Source organism: Bison bison, unplaced genomic scaffold (assembly GCF_000754665.1).
Source record: "Bison bison bison isolate TAMUID 2011002044 unplaced genomic scaffold, Bison_UMD1.0 scf7180017864144, whole genome shotgun sequence".
NCBI lineage: Eukaryota > Metazoa > Chordata > Mammalia > Artiodactyla > Bovidae > Bison > Bison bison.
Window position 1 is genome coordinate 194,217 of NW_011494716.1, and position 6,954 is coordinate 201,170.

Genomic DNA, 6,954 nt, shown 5'->3' on the forward strand with positions numbered 1-6,954 from the left:
GGGAGCCTTAGGTGTGTGTTCACTCCGCCTGCCTCTGCTTTCTTTCCCTGCCTCCCTGGGTCGTCTCCTCCCCCACCTCCCAGCACACAGGCACGCACTCCTTTCTCGGTAGCCCGGTGAACCCAGACCCTGTGGCTTCTTGGAGCCGATGAAGCTGGACCGTAGAAGTGTCTTTGAATATGAGCCATGAATGACACTCACTGGCCCCAAGCAGCTGTGCTCTCCAGGGCTGTTTCTGCTGCTTCCTGGGTGCATGCCGCCTCAGCCTTCAGGATCTAGGCCAGGCGGGTGCTGGCGGGGGAAGGCTCCCAGGCCCCTCTTTCCTCGTGGGCTGGGGGCCCAGACACCCTGTGCTTCCCCCTCACAGCATCCGCACCTGAGTTGGTAGGGTCAGTACATCCTGTCCCCGCATCCTGAAGCTTGCTGAGCAAAGGGGTGGCCTTGCATCCTCGTGTTCCAGCACTCAGCACAGTGGCATTCAGAAAGCGTCTCGAATGCCTGTTGAAATGATTCAGCCTGCAAGATTCCCTCCCAGCCCACTCTGCAGTCACGCCTGAAGATGCTTGCCGAGAGCCTGCTACGTGCCAGCCTTCGGAGGCACGCCTGTCACCCGTGCCTTGCTTGGAATTCGGACCAGTCAGGATTCTAGCTTCTGACAGCTGGGCTTCCTCCTCCTGCTTCTCATTCTGTGCAGCTAGTTGGTTTCTCCTGTGCCCTTGGGGGGTGTTTTCCCAGACCTACTGCTGGGAGGACCTTTTAAACTCAGAAGATAAAGATCCTGAATTAGCGGAGCCCCATTGCAATCCCAGCCTCCGTCTGTGGGTAGACCAAACCAGCAGCTTGCTTGAAGAAAATTAGTTCCTCAACTAGGGATCAGACCTGGGTCAGGGCATTGAAAGCACCGAGTCTCAATCACTGGACCGCTAGGGAATTCCCTGCAGGGAACCTTTTTGAGTGGCTAATACCGTTAGGACTTCACCCCGCTCAGGTCCCATCCATAGGCTCAGGTGCCACCACTAAGATCTGCATTTGAACTTGCGACGTACTAGCAGAAAAGCTGGCCTGCGGTGCTGTGACTAATACCTCCTCGGTGGTTACACCCCTTTATGCCTGGCACGTGCCCTCCATTGTGTGCTGTCAGCCAAGGGCCCCCTATCGGGTTCCTGGTAACTGGCACTGTGGAATGCCAGTTGCCACTAGTATTTGAAAAATGCCCCGTGCTGCTTCAGGGCTGAGGCAGAACCCAGCCTGCCATCTCATTGCATGAGGATGCCTGCTGGGAAGCACACATACCTAGAACAGACAAGTTGCTGAATGGCCCCTGTGGTTTAGAGTTAAATTTCCTTCTCGGGCCCAAGTGGTCTGGGATTTTCCTGAGTCTCCGTCTGTTTCCTTCTCTATTTCCTCCTCCTTGGGTGCACCGAGTGTGTGATGTGAGATGCCTGGCTCCAAGTCGCAGTAGGGTAGAAGAGCTGCACTCATAAGCAGGTCATCACAGGTGTGCCAAGTTCAAACAGATTTGGAGAAGGAGGCGGGGAGGTCAGCCCTGCCTGCAGGGTCAGGAGTCTGGAAGGGCCGGTGAAGGAGGGAGCATTTGAAGCACATTCACCTGAGAGGAGAATGAAGAACCAGCGTGTCCCACCTTTCCCCCTTCCCATTGTCAAGACTCCTGAAGCCACCATTGGAGGGCAGGTAGGGCCAAATGCCTAAGCGGTCAGGGCCAGTGGACGGGAGAGCGTTTCAAGGGGAGAGCAGGCCATAGCTGTTTGGGAGTCAGAGCTAGCTGCCTTTTATGGGGAGTGTGTGAAGGCTAGGAGGTTTCAGCAAAACACTTGGAGGTATGGGACCTAAGAAATCTAGGCTTAGAAGAGGATGGACGTGCCTGCTCAGTCATGTCTGACTCTTTGCAACCCCAGGGACTGTAGCCCACCAGGCTCCTCTGTCCATGGGGTTTTCCAGGCAAGAAGACGAGTGGGTTGCCATTTCCTCCTCGAGGCGGTCTTCCTGACCCAGGGATCAAACCTGAGTCGTCTTCATTGCAAGTGGATTCTTTACCACTGGGCCCTCAGGGAAGCCGGGAAGAGGATGGACTTCTGCAAAAGGAACATTTGAGGAACAGGAGCAGTGACCGCCAGAGAGAGGAGGAGACGGATGAGAGGGAGGGGTTTTGGGAGGCCTGGGGGAAGGAGAGCTGAGCGCTGAGAGCAGTGGGGTCAGCTGTGTGCGTCAGAGAGATAAGAACTCAGAGTTGTCTGTTAGGTCTGGCAGCTTGCAGTAAAGCGATCGAGGGCTTGACAGGGGAGAAAAGAAAGAGGACAGGCTTAGCTCGAGGGGAGTTTCAGATGCTGTGGTTGGGGTTGAGGGCCTGGCTAACCAGAGAGGGAGCATTACAGATGCAGGAGAGTCGGAGTCCTAAGAGTTGAGATCCAGAACCAAGGGTGGGGGTTGCAGATCAAGGGCCAGGGTCAGACAGGAGCCGGTGCTCTGGCCTGACACCCAGTTCTCGAGGAGAGAGGGAGGTGTGAACCTGTCAGCTGCCGTGGGGCTAGGAGAGGGTGCCTGGAGGCAAGTGAAGGGCTTCCAGGTGTCTCCGGGGACCTCGAGTGGGGTGGTGTGACTTTGCCTCTGTGGTTGGTGTGCGAGTGTAGGGAAGCATGCCGTCAGGCTGGCTTCTCACGGGGATTCTGCCAAGTAGCTGAAACTGGAGCCCGTGAGTGATGGAGCGGAGGTTTGGAGGGTCGGGTCAGGCCGAGCAGACAAGGGAGTAAACCCCAAAGGGCTCGTGGGGAGGGCAGATGGACTTGTGGCAAGTGGGAGTGGGGAAGCGAAGCGCTCTAGGGCAGTCAGCGTGTTTGTGGTGTGTGCCTAGGATGAAGAGCCCCTGGGGCCGGCAAGGCTGCAGACGAAGCACCAGAGATGTAAAGGCTTCTAAAGCTGGGGAGGGGTTTTTTTTTATTAATAGGTAAGAGGTGGATTTATTTAGAGAGAAACACTCCACAGACTGTGTGGGCCAACTCAGAAAGCGAGAACAGCACCGGGATATGGGGCTGTCGGGTTTCAGAGGGGTGGGTAATTTCATGGGCTGGTGAGTGGGAGGAGTGTTAGTGTGGGGGTTTTGAGGTTGTGCCCTGCCCCTTCCCTCCTGTCTTTACCCTCTCAGAGATTTTACTCCCATATTCTCACGGGAAACAGAGGGGCAGTGGTCTGCCTTGTGTAACTGCTTCAAGGTTGATCAGAGGCATCGACTCTGCCTTTGAAGGTGTAAAAATCTGTGGATGCCTGATCTTGGGGCCTCAGGGGCAGGACAGCTCCTTGTTTTAAGTCGATGTGGACTGGAATGCTCACATAGCCATCATCTTGATGTGAAGTTGTTGTAACTGCTTCCATAGCAGCCTTTCTGTGAACCTCCTTGATGAAACTGTAAGAACTCTCAGCTGTGGTGTGTGGAATCTAGTTCCCTGACCAGGGATCAAACTCAGGGCCCCTGCATTGGGAGATGGAGTTTTAGCCACTGGACCACCAGGAAGGTCCTCTCCTTCAGTCTTCTGACTAAAACCATCAATAGCCAGGAGGACCACGTCACTCTCTGGCATCTGGGGTATTCCCTCTTCCAATGCCCTGGCTCTTTGCAAAGGACACATAAATTGCAAGCCTCCCTTAGTCCCCTTCTGTCTACACAGGGTACCCTGGTCTTGTCTGGGTGCCCCTGCACCTAGTGGCCCACCAGAAAAACCGATTCCCCTTTGGTAGTCCCTGAGTGGACAAAATCAGTAGCATCATTTGGGCCTTTTGCATATTTCTGTGGGTATCTTCAGCCTTTGCAGACAACTTCCTGTTACTGAAAACTGAGTAAGCCAGTTGAAACAAATCATTCATTGGAGCCTGATGACCAGCAGATGCTTTCTGAATTTTGTGCCTGATGTCTAGGGCAGACTGGGCTATGAAGTGCTTAGTCAAAAGGGCGTGTCCCTCCAGAGAGGAGGATTCTCATTCGTGTGTTTCCTGAAAGCCTCCACTAGTCTCCCTTCGAAGACCGCAGGCTTTTCATCCTGTCCCTGTTGAAGTTTTTTAACATTTTTATAATTAATAGATTTTACTGTAAGTTTCTTCCACCTGAAATTATATAACTCAGATTGGGACTTGAATCCACGTACTAGGACTGGAACCCAGTCAAAATCCACGGTTTTCCAGCCGAGATCACACACCTGGTTTTCTAGCCGAGATCGCACACCTGGTTTCAGAGCTTAGTGAAGCTCACTTGGTGTCTCATCACATAAAGAATTCAGTGAGAGACAGAGTGATAGGTAAGGAGTGGATTTATTTAGAGAAAAACACTCTTATCACAGTGTGGGCTATCTCAGAAGGTGAGAGGGGCCTCGGAATATGGTTTGGTTAGCTTTTATGGACTGGGTAATTTCACAGGCTAATGAGTGGGAGGATTCTTTTAGCAATTTGGGGAAAGGGTGGGGATCTCCAGGAGTTGGGCCAGCACCCACTTTTTGGCCTTTGGGTCACCCTTGGAGCTGTCAGTGCCTGTGGGCGTGTCCTTTAGCGTGCTTGATATGTTGCGGTCAGTCACATGGCCGTCTGTCTCTGTCAGTGGCATTCACAAGGTAATTCCGTTGTGGGTTTGCCTCAGAGATGGCCTCGTACACCACTCAGTGCACTGCATGGTCCCATTGTGGGAGTCAGTAAAATGTTCTCTGTGTTTTTCCTAGAGTCATCCCTCCGAGCTAGACATGCCTTAAATTCCTTTTGGGTTCCACTGCCTAGATACAGAGTCATGAAAATTTGAATATAGGGTACTTTTTAAAATTCCTGTTGTCTGAATCTTTCCCAGCCCTGGAGTATATGGCCCAGAGGGATATTAGCCAGATTAACGCAACCCTTTCTAGACCCAAGCCCGAGGTGATGTGTCTAGCTGCTCAGTCTGATCAAGATTTGCACTTAGATCATAGATGCTATCCCTCCCAAAGCAGTCTTCAACCAGGCACCAGCGCCTGAAAAGTTGTTGCAAAGGGACAGCACAGAAGGTGTCCCCAGCGGCGTTGACAATGAGCAGGAGTTGCTCAGTTCAAAGGGTCAGCACTTGTCAATAAGAAGTCCGTCTTGGCAGTTACACAGGTCTTCTGGGGTTAAGAGAAGCAAGATATAAAACAGGAGTAAATGTAGAACGTAGGAGACTAAACGTCAGAGTCAAGGAACAGAGTCTGGAGTATCAAATCCTGCCTCAACAGGCCTGTCCTGGCCCTGTGGTCGGACGCGCCTGAGCATAGCCATTCCACACCACCTTCCTACAGCAGACCAGGCCGACGGCTGCCATCCTTCTGGTCCAGAGCTAGGTTCCTGATCAGAGCCCCAAAGCATTTGGGGTTGACAGGCCTGACAGAAGCAGGCAGACATTGCTGGAGCATCCTCCCCGGTACGCCTGGCTCGGGCATCCCACAGGCCTGTCTCGGACCAAGACCTAACTCTCAACGTTTTCTTACCTTATCACTGTCCCTTCATGGTGCTTGAGATCACACACCTGGTCTTAGGACTTACTGAAGCTCAGGTTCTTGATGTCTCATCGCAGAAAGAATTCAATGAGAGACAAGAAGTGGGTTTATTTAGAGGAAAACACCACAGACAGAGTGTAGGCCAGCTCAGAAAGAGACCAGCTGAAGCTGGGGAGCTTTGAGCCAGGCCAGCTTGCTTGACCTTTGATGGCCTGTAGTGAGGCAGCTGAGAGAAGGGGGCCAAGAACCAGAATGAAGTGGGTGGTGGGTGGGGAGATCCTGGAGAGAGGCAGGCAGGGCCCCTGCTCTCTGGCCTGGAGGAAGGGTGCATTAAGGGAGAGGGTGGGGTGGGGGGCTGTTTCCCATAAACAGGCTCCAGAGCAAGAAGAGAGCTGGAGCTCGGGTGAGGGTGGTAAAGCGGGGCAGCGAGGGAAGCGAACGCGGCGTGTCAGGCTGTGGTCGGTGGCTCTGTCACCCCGTCAGCCGCCAGCGGCCGGGGCGGGGGGCGGGCAGGCATCTGACTGCTGAGGCCTTGGGCCGGGAGGGGAATGCCCTCCTGCCCCATCCCTGACAGTCCCGAGGCTGTGTCGCCGAGGCCTCGGGAGTGGGCTTGAGCGTTTCCCTGGTGTCCGCCTGTGGGTGGCTGGGCACCCCAGGCCTGCCGTGAGGAGGCCAGGCTTAGACAGACTTGGCCCACATCCTGCTCCAGACCTGCCGCGCCCAGGCCCCCCTCACCTCCCCTCTGGCTGTCCTAGTGGAGGCCGAGGGATAACGCCCACCATCCCCCCCTTCTCTGCCTCAGAGCGCCTCCCACTCTTCCCTATTCACCGGTCCAGACGCCCTGGGCCGTGCCCCCTGCCCTGCTCCTCTACCCAAGCACCCTGAGCGCAGAGCCGCACACCCGACCCCCCAGCGCATGTCATCTGCCCTTCCCTGTCCTGCCGCCACGTTCCTGCCTGGCCCCCTGCGTATCTTCTTTTCAGGCAGTGACTGGTTCTGTGTCTTTCTCACCCACGCTCCACACACCTTAAGGGCTGGAGTGGGGCCACCAGGTGTCAGGGACCCGTCGCCCTGCCTGCCCTCGCTGGGGACACTGCCCGAGAGGCGCTGCTCTCTTGGTCACGCGGGACTCCCCGGGCCCGGGACCGCTTGCCTCGCTGCCCGCCTCCCCGTCTGCCACCCCATCCTTGGTCTGCCGTCTGCAGGGCTGGACCCAGCCTCCTTCCTCTTCCTTCTCTGTTTCCTGACCGCACTTCCAGGAAACAGGCGGGGAGTGTCCCGCGAGGAGGGAACAACTGAGACAGCCTCGCCACCGGCTGTCCTGTGGCGCAGTGACTAAGGCCCGGCCAGGCTGAGCACCGGGAGCTCAGACCTGAGCTGTTCCTGCTGCCAGGACAGGCGCAGGGCCTGGGTGGGCGGGCTGGGCAGGGGTCAGCGGGACTGGGCAGCGTCCGAG